Source organism: Lathamus discolor, chromosome 5, assembly GCF_037157495.1.
Source record: "Lathamus discolor isolate bLatDis1 chromosome 5, bLatDis1.hap1, whole genome shotgun sequence".
Classification (NCBI taxonomy): Eukaryota; Metazoa; Chordata; class Aves; order Psittaciformes; family Psittacidae; genus Lathamus; species Lathamus discolor.
Window position 1 is genome coordinate 21,103,612 of NC_088888.1, and position 16,024 is coordinate 21,119,635.

The 16,024-nt window shown below is 40.2% G+C and overlaps 1 long non-coding RNA gene across 1 annotated transcript; it reads right to left on the reverse strand.

The window, feature by feature from the left end:
- Window positions 1-1,478: 1,478 nt before the first annotated feature.
- On the reverse strand, window positions 1,479-10,835 carry LOC136014253 (uncharacterized). The gene is made up of 4 exons (XR_010612574.1): window positions 10,786-10,835; window positions 7,801-7,922; window positions 3,124-3,170; window positions 1,479-2,529 (listed from the first exon to the last, which is right to left on the reverse strand). It is a non-coding gene; the product is annotated as an uncharacterized LOC136014253 (long non-coding RNA).
- Window positions 10,836-16,024: the final 5,189 nt, after the last annotated feature.

Genomic DNA, 16,024 nt, shown 5'->3' on the forward strand with positions numbered 1-16,024 from the left:
TGGTCCTGCATAACGCAGTGCTTTGACCAGGCTTTTGCCAGCTGGTTTGAAAGAGTTAATTGTACATGAACAGCTTTAAATACAGAGTAAGTCTGTTCATAGTGCTGGAGGACAAATGGACTATGATGGTCATTATGTTTTGGGTTTGGTTTTTTTCTCCTTAAAAAAAAAAAAAAACAAAAAAACAAAAAAAACAAAACAAACAAACAAACAAAAAAAAAAAAAACAGATAAAAAATGTCAGGGAAGTCTGCTGTCAACATGCCCTGTAAATGATCCTCCTTGCTGCTCTTGGTATGATATTAATTTTAACTCATTTTTATTGGAGCTAGGCAAATGCATTGAGCCATTTCAGCATTAAAGTAGACCTGCCTTACTGCAAATTGCTGAGATATCTGTAAATATTACAAAGCTTTCAGAGCTAACATTCAGATACCTAACATCAAATACACTATAGATAGTAATCCAAACACTAATTGGAAAACAGATCTCTTATATAAAACCAGATCAGTCTATGTAACTGAATGCCAGAGATTCATTTTCCCTAGTAGAAGAGCTTCAAGACATGACAGATGTAACTTGTCTTGCTCCATGCAGCATTTAGAAGTACTGTGCACTGTGCAGCAGAAGCAGAATTCAGAGTCAAGAGTTTATTTGTATTACATCTTGTCTGCTGCAATACAGAGGCAACTGTCAGATGGCCAAAGAACTGTTATGAAAAGGTAAACTAACCGAAGGCACGTCCCTCTCTCCAGCTGTATTTCTAGGTTGCAGGAATATGGTAAGGATAGGGAGCATCCAGATATAAAACATGGTGTCATACCTGTAATGACCTTCTTCACCTACAAGGGCAAATATTTGAAGTCAGCAATAATGGAGCCATTGAAGACTTTGGAGAGTGACAGCTAAGCAGGTAAACATAGGTGAATCAATTTTGTGTCAATAGTCATTCAAAAGACCGACAAAACTCAGCAAAAGGCAGTTCCTGCTTGAAGGAGGGTGTGCAAACACAAACACACAAAATCAAACCAAAGCCTACCTGTAGACACAGATATGGAAAATAAAGTTGCTTGCATGATAGATTGGAAAAGGGACAACTATTTAATTAGTGCAGACATCCAGTTTTTCTGCCACCTCTTAAAATCTTTCTGGAACAGTATCAAACATTCTTCTGCCTGTCTTTGGTATTTCCCCTTCCTTCTTCGGGTTTCCAATGAAATATGCAAAACCTTCAGAGGTTTTATGCACATATTTTGTAAATACATTCAGATTTTGCCTCTGTATTTTTTTATTAATTTAAACTTCCTCTCTACTGCTTCAGTGAAAGACCTTTCTCTATTATCATGTGAGAGCTGAAAACTTGTCTGTATCTTTACATCCTATCAGCTGAAAAATATTTCCCAACTTCCTCACCTGCCTGAGTTTTAATTTCTTCATTCTTCTACCTAATTTAAAATCACATAGCACTTTGAGATCACGTTTACATCAAAGACACTCCACAGGATACCTCCGTATTTTATTCATGTTCTGTACATTCATCAAATACTCTCCTGCTCCATTTGGAACATATACTACTGAGTTTCTCCTTCCTTTCAAAACACCAAGAGTTAAAGAAAGAGAACCTGCTTTTAAAAGCACAAATGTTTGTGTGTGTTCAACAAGACACTTCGCATTATTTGGATGGTTTCTCCTGTTTATCAGAAAGGTTTGCACCAGCTGCAAATGAAAACAACATCAAGATCCAATGGACTGAGATAGTGACAAAAATTGAAAGAGAGCTAGAAAGCTTTTAAAGACAGTAATAAATGAAGTGGTGCGTCTATCTCCTATCATTTGAATGACTCTGTTAGAAGTCTAACTTACTTTTTGTGCCCAAGTCCTGATCAGAATTTTGGCTTAAAGAAAAGAGCAACAGTCAGGTTTTGAATGCTGGGTTTTTTTTCTTTCCTCCCCCTGTACAGACTGCATGAAAGCCATTTACAGCATCATATTTTTGTATATGACCTTCCCTTCTGCCCCCACATGTGCATCATGTTGTATTAAATTCCCTGGGATATGTACGCCCTGGAAGTGCAATAATAGGTCTATGTTTTATTTATAAACTTGGCAAATGCATATACCATTATATTATCTCAGCTGGGCTAGTTCATTTCATTTCACCTCATTTCCTATATAACTCTGAAGTGTTTTTTCATCTACCCTCTAGTTCTGGCAGCTGCCTCTAATCACATTCTCTTTTGCTGTAATTCTCCTGGGGGTATATACATCAGAGTCTATAATAAGCTTACCAGCAGCAGTTGTTTCTGTTCCTATTACCATTCACTAACTGACAGCATTTTACTTTTTAAAAAGATGATTGGTCAGTGTGTCTTCAGCTTTGTGCAGCATGGGGAAGTTTGCAAGTTACTGTATCTTCCATCTTTGTCTTGCAGCACTTCATTATCTGAGTCCAGGAATTTCTGTTATGGTTGTCTGCCATACCTCAGTTGTGATCTGTATTTTTGTTTCATAGATAGTACTTTCATAGTTCCTGTAATTTGAAACAATTCATTAGCTGTTTTAACCTTCCCCTTCTTTAGATCACCATTATCGTCTCCATTTTAGAGGTAGAGAACAGAGGCAGAGTGGAGAGTAGAGGAATGTCCCTATAAACCCAGGGGAAAAAAAAAAAAAAAAGGGGGAGGATAAAGATGAGGGTGTAGGGGAGAGAAGATTCAAAATGCTTTGATCATGATCCTGTTTTCTTCATAATGCAAACATGGGCCATCAAGAAGGCAGTACACAGAATTTGCTGACATTTAAAAGAATGTTTTCAGTGAGCTGTCACCACTAATGAGATGATCAGTGAAAGAGGCAGCAGAAATGAAAACTGCAGATGCAGGAAAGGGAAAGCCTTCTAATAGCCAGGCTTTTTGGTTTGATAGAAGAATAGCAGAAGAAACGTTTCAACTAGCTGACATGACAGAAAACAAGAAGTGCAAGGCAGAATACAATACTTTGATTATATAAAGACAATCTGTAAGTTAAAAATTAGAAGAAAAAGAAAATACTCAGCCTTTATAGTCAGAAATAGGATACGCAACAGCTTCTTACATAAAACTGTAAGTTTGGAATATTTCCTTACTTCTATGTTAATACACCTGATGTTTTCTCCAGAGAAATGGCTGGCACCTAGAAAGATATACAGCAGAGAATATATTTCACCTTTGAGAATTCTAGGAGTTGCCATCAGCTAACTTAATATTCCCCTGCCAAATAACACTCACCTAACAAATCTAAATGAGTATCTATAGAGTCACTTGTTGCATATTTAACTTACACTGTTATTTGTCACCACAATATTCAGGCTGGGACTGCATGGTGAAATATATTAGCCTGGTTTCCCTAATCCATGCAATTTAAAGTAAGAAATAAATTGAAAGAAAACAGCAGAGAAATATTTTAGCTGTGTACAATTTATTCTGTTCAATGCTAATCAATCTCTGCCTTTGTTAAGTAAGTGACTCATTTTTAACACTGTGCTGTTAAACTCGTGCTGCATAGTGCTTTGTGTGGCCAGGATCTAGCTTGTGTTAGTCATTGAATCCCACAATTTAGAAGAGACTGAAATTCAGCAATGCTCTCCCCCTAAAATAAACACTTATTAATGTATCCAAATATGCAATAAGAGAGAGAACAAACTTGATTCTAGTGCAAATTCAATGAGGTAAATGGAATAACTCCTGTGCAAAACCAGCATGCAGCCGGAATAGGACCCCAGAGTGTTAATAATGATTATTTCCTCAATGGATCGAAGTCCTAGCATACATTGCATTGCTGCTTGCTGAGCACTTGGTTTGGATTCCTCTTTAGCGTAAGTCCAGTGATGTCAGCAGGATTTAACACAAGTTGCAATGGTAGGAATGCATGCTTACTGAGTAATACACAGCAATCTGCAAAACTGGAGACCACTGTGCAAAGTTCTAAAGATAGTTTGCAAATGCTTCAGTGGGTATATTCACTTGAATTGGGAGAATTCACAGAACCCCTTTTCCAAAAAAGAAAGAAGGCATTCCCTAGACTTCCCATTATAGGCACTGACTCAGGAAGACATTTAATGCATGTTAAAGATTTAAGCTTCCTCACTGAAGTCGACAGTGAGGCTTTCCATAATAATTAAGCTATAGACATGTTCATTAGTTATTTCCTAATCAGATCTATTATACCCACAGTATGTACTTGCTTTCTGCATTATACTCTTTAATCTGCTTGTATATGAGAAGTTAACAAAAACAATGTATTTGGTAAAACACTTGAATGCTTGTTCTTTTCCCACTCCTATAATTAAGTCAAGATCACAACTAAATGTTTCACAACATATCACTCAAAAAACCAACCCAAACTCACCACTGTCAGTATTCATTTATTCCAGAGTAAAACTGAAGACAACTGCAAAGACAGCTTCCCTTTATTTGTATGTTATTGAAATGGTTGAAATTATGTCAATAAAGATTTAAATATCTTGAAAGTTCTTGCATCTTGGCTTGTACCTTGAAATTCATGTGCTTTATCAAATATTACATCAGGTTGTACTGCTTATTGTTGTTGAAAAGAACTCATGGGATCCTTTTTAGTATATCTCAAGGGAGGGGCAGGGGGGAAAGGGCAAATAAACATTCCGACCTCTAACTCTCATACATACAAGACCAACGAGCTGGTTAGTCTGCCTTATAGGCTGCAACTCCATCTAAATATCTGCTAAAACCAGAGCAGGCTTTCTCATTTTCCCTTGGTGTATATACAATTTTTATTCATTTGAAAGTTCATATCTCTCTACATTTAATTTTTTTTTTAGATGAAAACAAATTCAAATCTGAGGATTTCCTCGTAGTTATTTTCTCAGCATGAGATTGTTCTATTTCACATCCTTCAGGCTCTTAACCACAACTATCTTATTTGTTCTATTATCAGTGGTTTTGTGATTGGTTGTAATATTTTAACTAAATATCATGTCCATTATAAATAACAAAAAAGGACTTGACTCACTTCATCTGCCTGTATTAAGCAGAATTACAAACAGAATAGACTGATTTTTGTAAGGGAGGAAGATGGCAACAGAAGAATTAGAACAGAGATGGGAAAAGAGCCCTTCCTACATTTAAAAAATGTATTCCAAATCCGTGTTATTGCCAAGAGCCACAAGGCACATGAATAGGATAACCTGGTTTTAGTTTGGGTGTCTTTCATTTCCCTCACCAAAGTAAAGTGAATGCATAAGCTGATTCATGGTCTGATTGATGATCTGCCGGTTTTTGTAGTTGTGTGATTTCATGCATGTTGAAGACCTGTGCTACTTACATATTTGTCCTGTTAAGAGGTCCCAGTTACATACTTGAGAGATTGTGTGAAGGCCTCCCTGTTCTCTGTACAGCAGACAAACCTGATATATAATCTACATACAAACAGAAAACTTGGATCAGAACTTTTATCCTTTATCTGTAAGGTGTAACAGCCCTTACAGTCAGAACTAAGAGACAGCTTTGATGGCCAGAGTTAAAAGTGTTCTTGGTGCCAGAGGCTAGGAGGGAATATCACCTGTAATTGAAAAGATCACATCATTCCACAGCCATGGGTAAAACTCCTTCTAAAGTTGTTTTCTCTTGGCCTGCGCAATACATGAAGAAAAACACATATTTGTTCTAGATTCTAACCAGGATATCCATTTTCTCCAAAAACTATCACATGCATTTGTGTCTTTAGGTCCTAAATTACCCTTACACTGCGACTTTTGCTGTCAGGCTAAGATATAAAGAGTAGATGTTGAAGACAGGATGCTAGTCTGAGAAGCACAAGAAAACCAGCAGGCTTTGCTCTATGTGAATTATAGTGATGTGTCTATCCCCGCATTTTATTGTCTTTCACATACTCTGAATAAAGCAGGATTGACCTTAAGAAATGCCTGTTTATCCTGCAAGATAACAATACTTTGAATTTCTATACAGACCCACATCTAAGGCATTCAAAGAGCTTTACAAATGTTAATCCATTAAGTATCAGTGTAAGGCATTACCCTAAGACAGGTGTTCTTAATTACTTCCATATTACAGAGCAGAAGCAGGCAAGGCATTAGGAGATGTCACCACATTGTCTGCAGGGTAACACAGTAAATCAGAGCACAATCAGGAAGAGAAACTGAGTTTTGATACTCAGGTCTGCTTCAAATCTCTTTCCCTTTCAATGCTTTCAATAATTTTTATTTTTTTTAAAAAAAGAAAAGAGCTTAGAGAGAAGTTTTAGTAAGTGGATGAACTGGTTAGATTTCGGCATGAGGTTGCACCACAAAAGAACTGGATAGAATCTTTGCTCCATGGATCAATAGACTGCTGCCCTGAATGTCATTAAGCCCCTGTGGGGGCGGGAAGGAGAAGAAGAAAAAAATGAAAATGAAAAATCAGTATCTACCAGATTTCCCTAAAGGATAATGTAGGAATAAGCCTAATTTCTTCACCTGAAGCAAGCAGCAGTGTGGAGCCAGCCCATTCAGCTAACATCAGGAAACAGTCATCTCTCTTGGTTCTGCTGCTCTTAAGCAATCTTTTTTTGATACAGTTGTAAACAAAAATTATCCCACTCTTACAATCCCACTCTCTCAATTCTATTCTTAGGAGTTTCATATATTCCAGAGGAGGCAAAAAGTATCATGAAGCAACACATAATGCTGTTTATACTTTTACAAGAAGAAAGGAAAAACAGTTTTGATGAAGAGATGGGACGTGGTTATCCTCTTCTAATAGAATAATTTAGGGTTCCTTTTCTCCAGTGTTTTCTTTTCATAATCTTATGGAAAAATAGATGCTCACATGTATACAAACAACTTTCTTTTCTCAGAGGAAGAAATTGCCCTTCAGTGCACTTATTTGAACATTCATAGACATATCTTTCCCCCAAAACTCCTCACTCAGTTCTGTGCGATGCATGCTGCTTATTTGAAATTATTGGAAACTGATTAGCAAAGTACTCAAGTTGAAGTTACCAGGAGAGGGCAGTATATCAATAATAAGGATATGCACAAGTCTTCCTCACATAACCCCTGAATAGGCATGGATAATTATGGTTAGAATGGGTAGGAGTACTTCTACCCATGTAAGCATATGAGTAGAGCATTCCTGTCCAGTGTTCAGTGATCTGATCCTAGCAAGGACATTCAGCATTAAAATGCACTTCTTGATAATGTAATTCTTTGCAATAATTCTGAATAATCTTATCCTTTATTATATCTAACATCTTAAATCTTATTATCTTCCTTGAGTAGCTTTCCTGTGGTTGAATCACAAAACACTACATAGCTGCAATCACGTTTTTCTTTTCGGTCTATGTCATGATGTGTCTTTCTCAGCCTTTTTAAACATTCCTACTACACAGAATACTTTCTGTTTGAAGTTAAGTCTGGCACTCTGATTTGCACAGCACCACTGTCTCTCTGAAGTATTTACCATCAATCTGAACTCCATAGTCTTAATAAGATAGATATGTTCCATCTCTCACATCTCATTCTATTTTTTTAACATGGTGAAGATCAATCTACATATAGCAACATTTAAATGCAGTAACATTTGTTAAAATTAATTGCTGGAAATGCAAATCTCTGATCAGTTGGGAGTTCAGGGATGCCTTGTTGTATATTATGCCAGAGAATAAACACATCATTGAGATCTATTTGCTCCAGGAACAAATAGCCCTTAAGAGAAGTTGTACCAATTGCTTTTATAATGCAGCAGCTCCAGCAGAATTGGCTATCACTGGTCACCCTTACTTTGCCTACCTTTTCCAGCCTATGCATGTTTGGTCTTCCTTGCCGCAGACTTGAATTAGTACTGGAACCGCTATTTAAATATTTTTACTTTAGCAATGGCAGACACCAAGCAGCACAGCATTTGGATATTCCTGGGGAAAGAATGACCAACAGCATTTCATCTGGTAGCCAGAATCCAACGTACACTAACTATGCTTTCCTTTACACAGAGCCATATGGTCTGTCACTGTGTGATGCATTTGCTGAGTGGCTCCAAACATGTTTACATATTAGGCTGTGCACCATCTGATAGGCACATTGATCACTTATTTGACATAGGTCTTCCCTGATGACTTTAGAGGACTTTAGACCCACAAATGCAGTTTTGGAAAACTGTGCACATATACTGATCATAACTTTAACCTTTATCAGGTGAACTACGGGTATCTGTTTTTGCTGGTGTTACTGAATTCATTGTAGATCTCTGCAGCAGCTGACAGCTTCCCTGCTAGTTGCCATGCATAATTTTGTTGATCAGTTCAACCCAGGTCTGCAATATGCCACAGGGCTGCTGATAATAATAGCACACAATCAAGAAACTAAAGTGTGCCATAATAGAGACACAAGAGGACTGAACTGAAATTCTGTGTACTGCCATCATTCTGCCACTTTCTAACTTTGCACTGCAAAGTTGTCATCTTAATAAAATCCTTTTCACTTCTTATAGTGTATAGATCTAATTTACAATCAAGAGGGAAGTGTACTTGTTTCTGTCCTAACAGTGGCATCTAAATCAGAGAGCCTGTGCTTTATCTTGCACTGCAAAAAAACACAGGGCAACAGTCTGAGCCTGGGGAGCTCTAGAGTGGCCTTTGGAGATGGTGTGGCCATAGGAGTGACAATTGGTTTCATTTATTTATTTGCCCTCCTTACTGATTTCTGTCCTGTGTTATTTTCTTATACTGTTTCTACATATGAGTTGCCTTTCCTTTCACCTCAATTTCTTACTGAATTTTAATTTAGACCTTTTGGGGCTCTCTTTCATGTGTTTGCTCAACGCTTGACAGAGCAAAGCTCTGATCTCAGCTGGGCAGTCTGAAAAAGAAAAAAGTGAAGTGTTGCCTGCGAAGTGCAGAGTTTAGAAAGGAGCCCCTTGTAGTCTAGCTTTAGGCCATACAAAAAACAATGCCCTTAGAAACACATTTAATAGACTGCAAAATTATCACTGTTAGCCAAGCTATTTGCACTTTAGGTCGACAAGAATAAGGATTTGAACGGTACATATCTGACTGTGTCAGGTACACTCCATCTTCTTTGCTTCTCTACTCAACAGAGACAATTCTTGTGGGAGTAAGCAGCATTTCCATATTGTAAACACTAAATTTTTAGTATGTGCCATTAACCACGCAAGGAAAATGGAGGCATAAATCCACGTTTGGCTTTGTATCCCATTAATCACAAGGCTAGTCCTCCATTTTACTTCCCCTTCCACCCCCAAAGTTAGGAGGAGTCTGTTCTATCACAGTCTGTGAAAAGCTGCAAAGGGCAAATGATCACACTCCTGTGTTCCTCCAGCCTGCCTGGTACCTGTCACTGTCATTTGATAGTGGTGATGAATCTTGGGCAGCGACAAAGCAAAGCTTTTAAGAAACGGAACTTTTGTGACCGAAGACAAGAGCTCCCTGCCTACCGGGGTTGGAATAGGTAAAACTTTTTCCCTGTAGCACTCTTTATCAGCTCTTCTTGTATTGCCGTCAGTTCATCCTCAAAACAGATGAAGATACAGTTTTCCCTGTGAACCACTAGATGGCCAGAGATCTCCTTGGTTCAACATTTCTTTCAACAACCAAAACTGTTAACTAAGAAGAAGAAACGACCAGAACCCCTGCTAAACCAGAACAGTAACATGTCTGCTTGCGGGGGATATTTTTGTGATTAAAGTAATATCTGCTTTATAAATGTATTCAGTTCAAGCACTGAAAAGGAAAGGAATATACATATTAGTGAATTTATAGATATCCCGGTTGAAAGGTGGTTCCTCCAGGCCCTGACGATAGAAGCCAACAAATTAATGTTACAGAGATGGAAATCTCTCAGTTGCCCCATATAACAAGTCAGTTCTGCAAAAACTTAACATTCCTGACAAAGGTATCCTCAGAAGTGCAGAGCACTTAATACAGTTGAGTTATGGCATTATTGCACAGCAGTATAAGCTAAAGTAATGCCACTAATGTCGGTGGAGTTATTCTAATTTGCATCACTGTGAAATGAAAGCAGAAGCCCTCAAGTCATGAGGCACATTTACCCAGATACAGCAAAGCTTTTAAATACATACTAGCCTTTACTTCCTTGAAGGGAAGCTGCTTGTTGACTATGGCAGGAGTACACTTCTATTTAAGCATGCATGAGCTGTGCTCTGGTGTGACCAAGCCCTCAGTGCACAATAGCACAGATTGTGAAAGGGCTGTGATTCAGCGAGCAGGCCTTGCCTTGCCAAACCTAGATAATCAGTAGCTACCATACAGCATGCTTGTCCTGCAGCTGAGACATAACTGAGTTGTACAGCTTCTTTTTTAAGCATGATTTCACCCTTGATCTACTCAATGGGCACCTTGGGGTACATTTTAGTGAGGTAAAGTTCAGACACCAGCGATTTCTCAAGACACTTAAAGATTGTAGTTAAATATTTGTTATATGTGCTTTCATCTCAGGTTTGAGGATTCTGTCTGAACTATTGTGAGCTGACAGAAACTCCTTGACTTCCTTTGGCTTTCTCATGATCTGGACACTCTTGTTTAATGAGGGAGAATTTATCTTTTATAATATAGGTGCTTCTACCTAAGCATTTCAACTTAGGAAGACTTTTTTAAAAAGTGAGGCTTGCAATGATCAATTGTTCTACTCAAGGATACCCAGAACATTAGTACTAGAGGTGGAGAAATAGAAAAGATATCTGGATGCCTACCTTTTTGCTTTGAGTGACCCATCTACATTAGCACACCTGCAAAAGCTCACCTCACTTTACTCTCTGGGTTCTCTGAAGAGCTTTGTGAAACAGCTTGGGGGATCCCCAATACAGAAGGAAACTTTTCTGAAAAAATAGGTAAATCTGCTCTCAACTGAACAATTGTTTCTCATTTCTACAAAAGCAATAATCATACTACATCAGCTTTGCCTCATATGGCAAAAAAGGATATTGAGACAGGCTTACCTCTGCCAAGTTTTTAAGCATCACCTCTCCTTCTGTTTCTTCTGATATCAGAATGCATTTATTCTAGGCTGCAGCATCAGGGGCTTGTAAGAGCTCACTTTTCCAGGGAACTTCAACAATAAATCACTAAGCAAGTGGTTCTCAAAATTAGCTCGCACAGGGACAAAACTCACCCAGGCACAATGTTGTTGTATAACCACTGTAATCAGGCTTACAGTTGTGATCTTATACATTATGCATCCACCCACCTGGATTCTGCTCAAGGTGTGACCTTTCAGGGTGAGAAAGGTGAAAACATCTTTGTGACCTGAAGACCATATTTTTTTCAGCAAGACTCAGAATGTGCTGTCCCTATGAGAAATGTTATATTGAAATTGGACTTCACAGAAAATTATTAGCTAATTCAGAAGTCACTTTGGGTGCATAGATGTTGTCTATTTCCTGAAGAGTTCTTCAGTCCTTAACATGAATGCACTGAAAAGTTTGCTAAGTTGAGGCCTACTTGTGATAAACAGACTAGTTAAACTCCAGTTCATAGAATAATTTAGATTAGAAGAGACGCTTAGGATCAAGTCTAACTGTTAACACTGTCAATTCCACCACTAAACCATGTCCCTAAGCACCACATCTATTCCTCTAAGTTAAATGCCTCCAGGGATGGTGACTCAATCACTTTTTTGGGCAGCCTCTTCCAATGTTTGATAACCCTTTCAGAGAAGGATTTTTTTGCATAATACCCAATTCAAACCTCTCCTAGTGCCACTTGAGTCCATTTCATCTTGTCGTATCACTTGTTACCTGGGAGAGGAGACCAACATCCATCTCTCTCCCTCCTCCTTTCACGTAGTTGTGAGAAAGGATAGTCTCCCCTAAGCTTCCCTTTCTCAAGGCTAAAAACACTTCAGTTCCCTCAGCTGGTCCTTGTAAGATGCTCCACTACCTCCATTACTGTTCTTCGGACTTATTCATTTCCTTATACTCACTCACGGATCTAAACCAAACTGCTTGCAAGCCTTCTTCCCCCAGTTTTTCCCTCCAGCTAGACAACTTCCCTCTCATTTTTTTTTTTTTTCTCTTTTCCTAAGTTACTCACCTCCCATAAGCTTAAAGGAGCTACAAGTCAGAGCAATTTGTATTCAGATAGCAGCACCACACAGAAGACATTGCTCTGCAAGTTGAGCCATCAACAAGAACCACAGACAGGGTCTTAAGCCCCAAGCACCTGCTACCTTTTAGCTAAAGGATTACCTCTGTTCATAAACACTGCAGTAAAGTCTTAGCTTAACCAAGAAAGGTAATAAAAGACTTAACTTTTTCCAGACCTCCTCACCCACATGGCACTCTGGAAAAACATATTGCCATCCTTTCTGTAAACCACTTTATATAGTCTGATGCTGTTTGTGGAGGACCATGTAAAGTATCGCATGGTTCTGATGAGTAAAGACCCTGTTAGCTCAGCTGTTCCCTCTTCAGGATTTTGTTTGACTATGGACACCTGGTTTTATAAGAGTAAAAGCAAAGGGGGAGGGGAGGAGGGGGTTGGGTAGGTGTAGTGGGGGTTTCAGAGTTAGGGAGTGCTTTCTGTATTAAAAGGACAGCTACTACAAGCAAAAATGAGTTAAGTTTTGCTTGATATTCTTTACCACTAAGAAAGAAAGGGTAGGATTTTATTATAACTCTTTCTTTGTGAAATGAGTAGTCAATGTTTATAGATCCTTCACTTTGAGGGAAGGAGCTAGAACCTTTGATTCCCATAGGTTTAAATACCAGAATAGTTTCTCTGTGTGTTTTTTTGTGTTCTAGAGCATTAATCTGTGTGGTTTTCTGTGTTCCAGAGAGTTTGGGTTTCTAGTTCATTGTGAGGCAATGCCAGAATCACTGTGTTATCCTGTGATCTGAGTTTCTTCTCAAAGGCTTTACTCAAGCTTCAGAAAACAGCCTTTTTTCTTCTGGCATTTAACTCATCCTGGAGTGTGCAGTTTTGTCTTCCCTGGCTGAGGTATACTCAGAGGCTTTTCTCAGCTACAGATAGCTGCATTTTTTTACATGCAACTATGCCTCCTTTAGGACGTGTTGGTAAATCTTGAATTTTGGGAATCAGAGAGTTGGATACCTTACCTGGAAAAAAAGCTTGGAGTAGGCACTGAACTGATGCAGTTATAATGTCCACAGTAATAAATGCTGCATAAAGTATTTTGTCCATGCTTTTCCTTTAGCCAAGCATAGCACAGCCCGATCCCTTCTGGTTGGCAAAAGCATGGAGGAGAGAACAATGCGGTCTTTCTTTCTGGTCACTACAAAAGGGATGCATTTAATCTTTAAACAAGTGTAGGAAAAATAATCTTGGATTTTTGGGAAGTGGGGGTACTAAATAGTTTCACAAAGGAGTGATTTTAAATTGAGTACAAGAATGTAAGATGAGGATAAACACGCTAAAAGACAACACTTTAGCAGAACAGGAAGAGATGAGAGCTACTAGGTTATGGGATGGTTACCAAGGGCTGTGATGGAAGCTCTGTTACACAGGCCATTTGGAAAAGCAGATTAGATAGAGTGCTATTGAGCACATTTCAAGGAATCATCCTGTCTCTGCAGGAAACCTGACTGTTGCATGGTTAATGGCTGTTTTTAACACTGTCTTTAGCAAGACTTCTGGTTATTGGATTTTCTTAGAAAATAACAGGTTATTGGTAATCAATGACATCATGCCAATTCTGTGTCTGGCCATGAAAGCAGTGTTGGGTTTTTTGAGTCATGCAATGAGCAGGAGATTCATGTCTTTCCCTAGCTGCAGTAGATCATGGCACTCTCTTTGGGGAGCTGGTGTCTCACTGGCATCTGCTTGTATCTGAGATAGAATCATAGAATCATAGAACAGTTAGGGTTGGAAAGGACCTTATGATCATCTAGTTCCAACCCCCCTGCCATGGGCAGGGACACCTCATACTAAACCATCCCACACAAGGCTTCATCCAACCTGGCCTTGAACACCACCAGGGATGGAGCACTCACAGCCTCCCTGGGCAACCCATTCCAGTGCCTCACCACCCTAACAGGAAAGAATTTCCTCCTTATATCCAATCTAAACTTCCCCTGTTTAAGTTTTAACCCATTACCCCTTGTCCTGTCACTACAGTCCCTGACAAAGAGTCCCTCCCCAGCATCCCTATAGGCCCCCTTCAGGTACTGGAAGGCTGCTATGAGGTCTCCACGCAGCCTTCTCTTCTCCAGGATGAACAGCCCCGACTTTCTCAGCCTGTCTTCATACGGGAGGTGCTCCAGTCCCCTGATCATCCTCGTGGCCCTCCTCTGGACTTGTTCCAGCAGTTCCATGTCCTTTTTATGTTGAGGACACCAGAACTGCACACAATACTCCAGGTGAGATCTCACAAGAGCAGAGTAGAGGGGCAGGATAACCTCCTTTGACCTGCTGGTCGTGCTCCTTTGATGCAGCCCAGGATACGGTTGGCTTTCTGGGCTGCGGGCGCACACTGCCAGCTCATGTTCATTTTCTCATCGACCAGCACCCCAAAGTCCTTCTCTGCAGGGCCGCTCTGAATCTCTTCTTTGCCTAGTCTGTAGCTGTGCCTGGGATTGCTCCGACCCAGGTGTAGGACCTTGCACTTGTCATGGTTGAACTTCATAAGGTTGGCATCAGCCCACCTTACAAGCGTGTCAAGGTCCCTCTGGATGGCATCCCTTCCCTCCAGCATATCGACCGGACCACACAGCTTGGTGTCATCAGCAAACTTGCTGAGGGCGCACTCAATCCCACTGTCCATGTCACCAACAAAGATGTTAAACAAGACCGGTCCCAACACCGATCCTTGAGGTACACCACTCGTTACCGGTGTCCAGCCGGACATTGAGCCATTGACCATAACTCTTTGTGTGCGGCCATCCACCCAGTCCTTTATCCACCGAGTGGTCCATCCATCAAATTGATATCTCTCCAATTTAGAGAGAAGGATGTTGTGTGGGACAGTGTCAAACGCTTTGCACAAGTCTAGGTAGATGACGTCAACTGCTTTACCCTTATCCATCAATTCTGTAGCCTCATCATAGAAGGCCACCAGATTGGTCAGGCAGGATTTCCCCTTAGTGAAGCCATGCTGGCTGTCACCAAGCACCTTGTTGTTTTTCATGTGCCTTAGCATGCCATCCAGGAGAATGTGCTCCAAGATTTTGCCAGGCACAGACGTGAGACTGACTGGTCTGTAATTCCCCAGGTCTTCCATTTTCCCCTTCTTGAAAATGGGGGTTATATTTCCCTTTTTCCAGTCATCGGGAACTTCACCTGACTGCCATGATTTTTCAAATACGATGGCCAGTGGCTTTGCAACTTCATTTGCCAGCTCCTTCAGGACCCACGGATGGATTCCATCAGGTCCCACGGACTTGTGCGTGTTCATATTTTTAAGATGGTCTCGAACCAGATCCTCTCTACAGTGGGCCCAAGGTCTTCATTCTCACAGTCCCTGCGTCTGCCTTCTAAGAACTGGGTGGTGCAGTCAGCGCCTTTGCCAGTGAAGACCGAGGCAAAAAAGTCATTCAGAACCTCAGCCTTCTCCAAATCCTGTGTAGCCAGTTCTCCCGAAAGCTTCCTCAAGGGCCCTCAAGGGACCTAACCTGGTCCTTAGCTTCCCAGACAACATCCCTGTACTCTACCCAGGCTGTCTGTCCTTGCTTCCATTTTTTATAAGCCTCTTTTTTCCTTTGAATTTTCCTCAGCAGCTCCTTATCCATCCATGGAGGTCTCCTGGCTCTCCTGTTGCACTTCCTTCTAGTTGGGATGCAGCACTCCTGAGCTTGTAGGAGGTGATCCTTGAATATCAACCAACAGTCTTGGCCCCCCTGCCCTCCAGGGCTATATCCCATGGAACCTTACTAAGCAGGCTCCTGAAGAGGCCAAAGTCTGCTCTTTTGAAGTCCAGGGCAGTGAGCTTGTTGCACGCTCTTCTCACTGTCCTGGGGATCTCAAATTTGACCATCTCATGATCACTGCATCCAAGGCTGTCCTGGAGTACCACATTCTCAACAAGC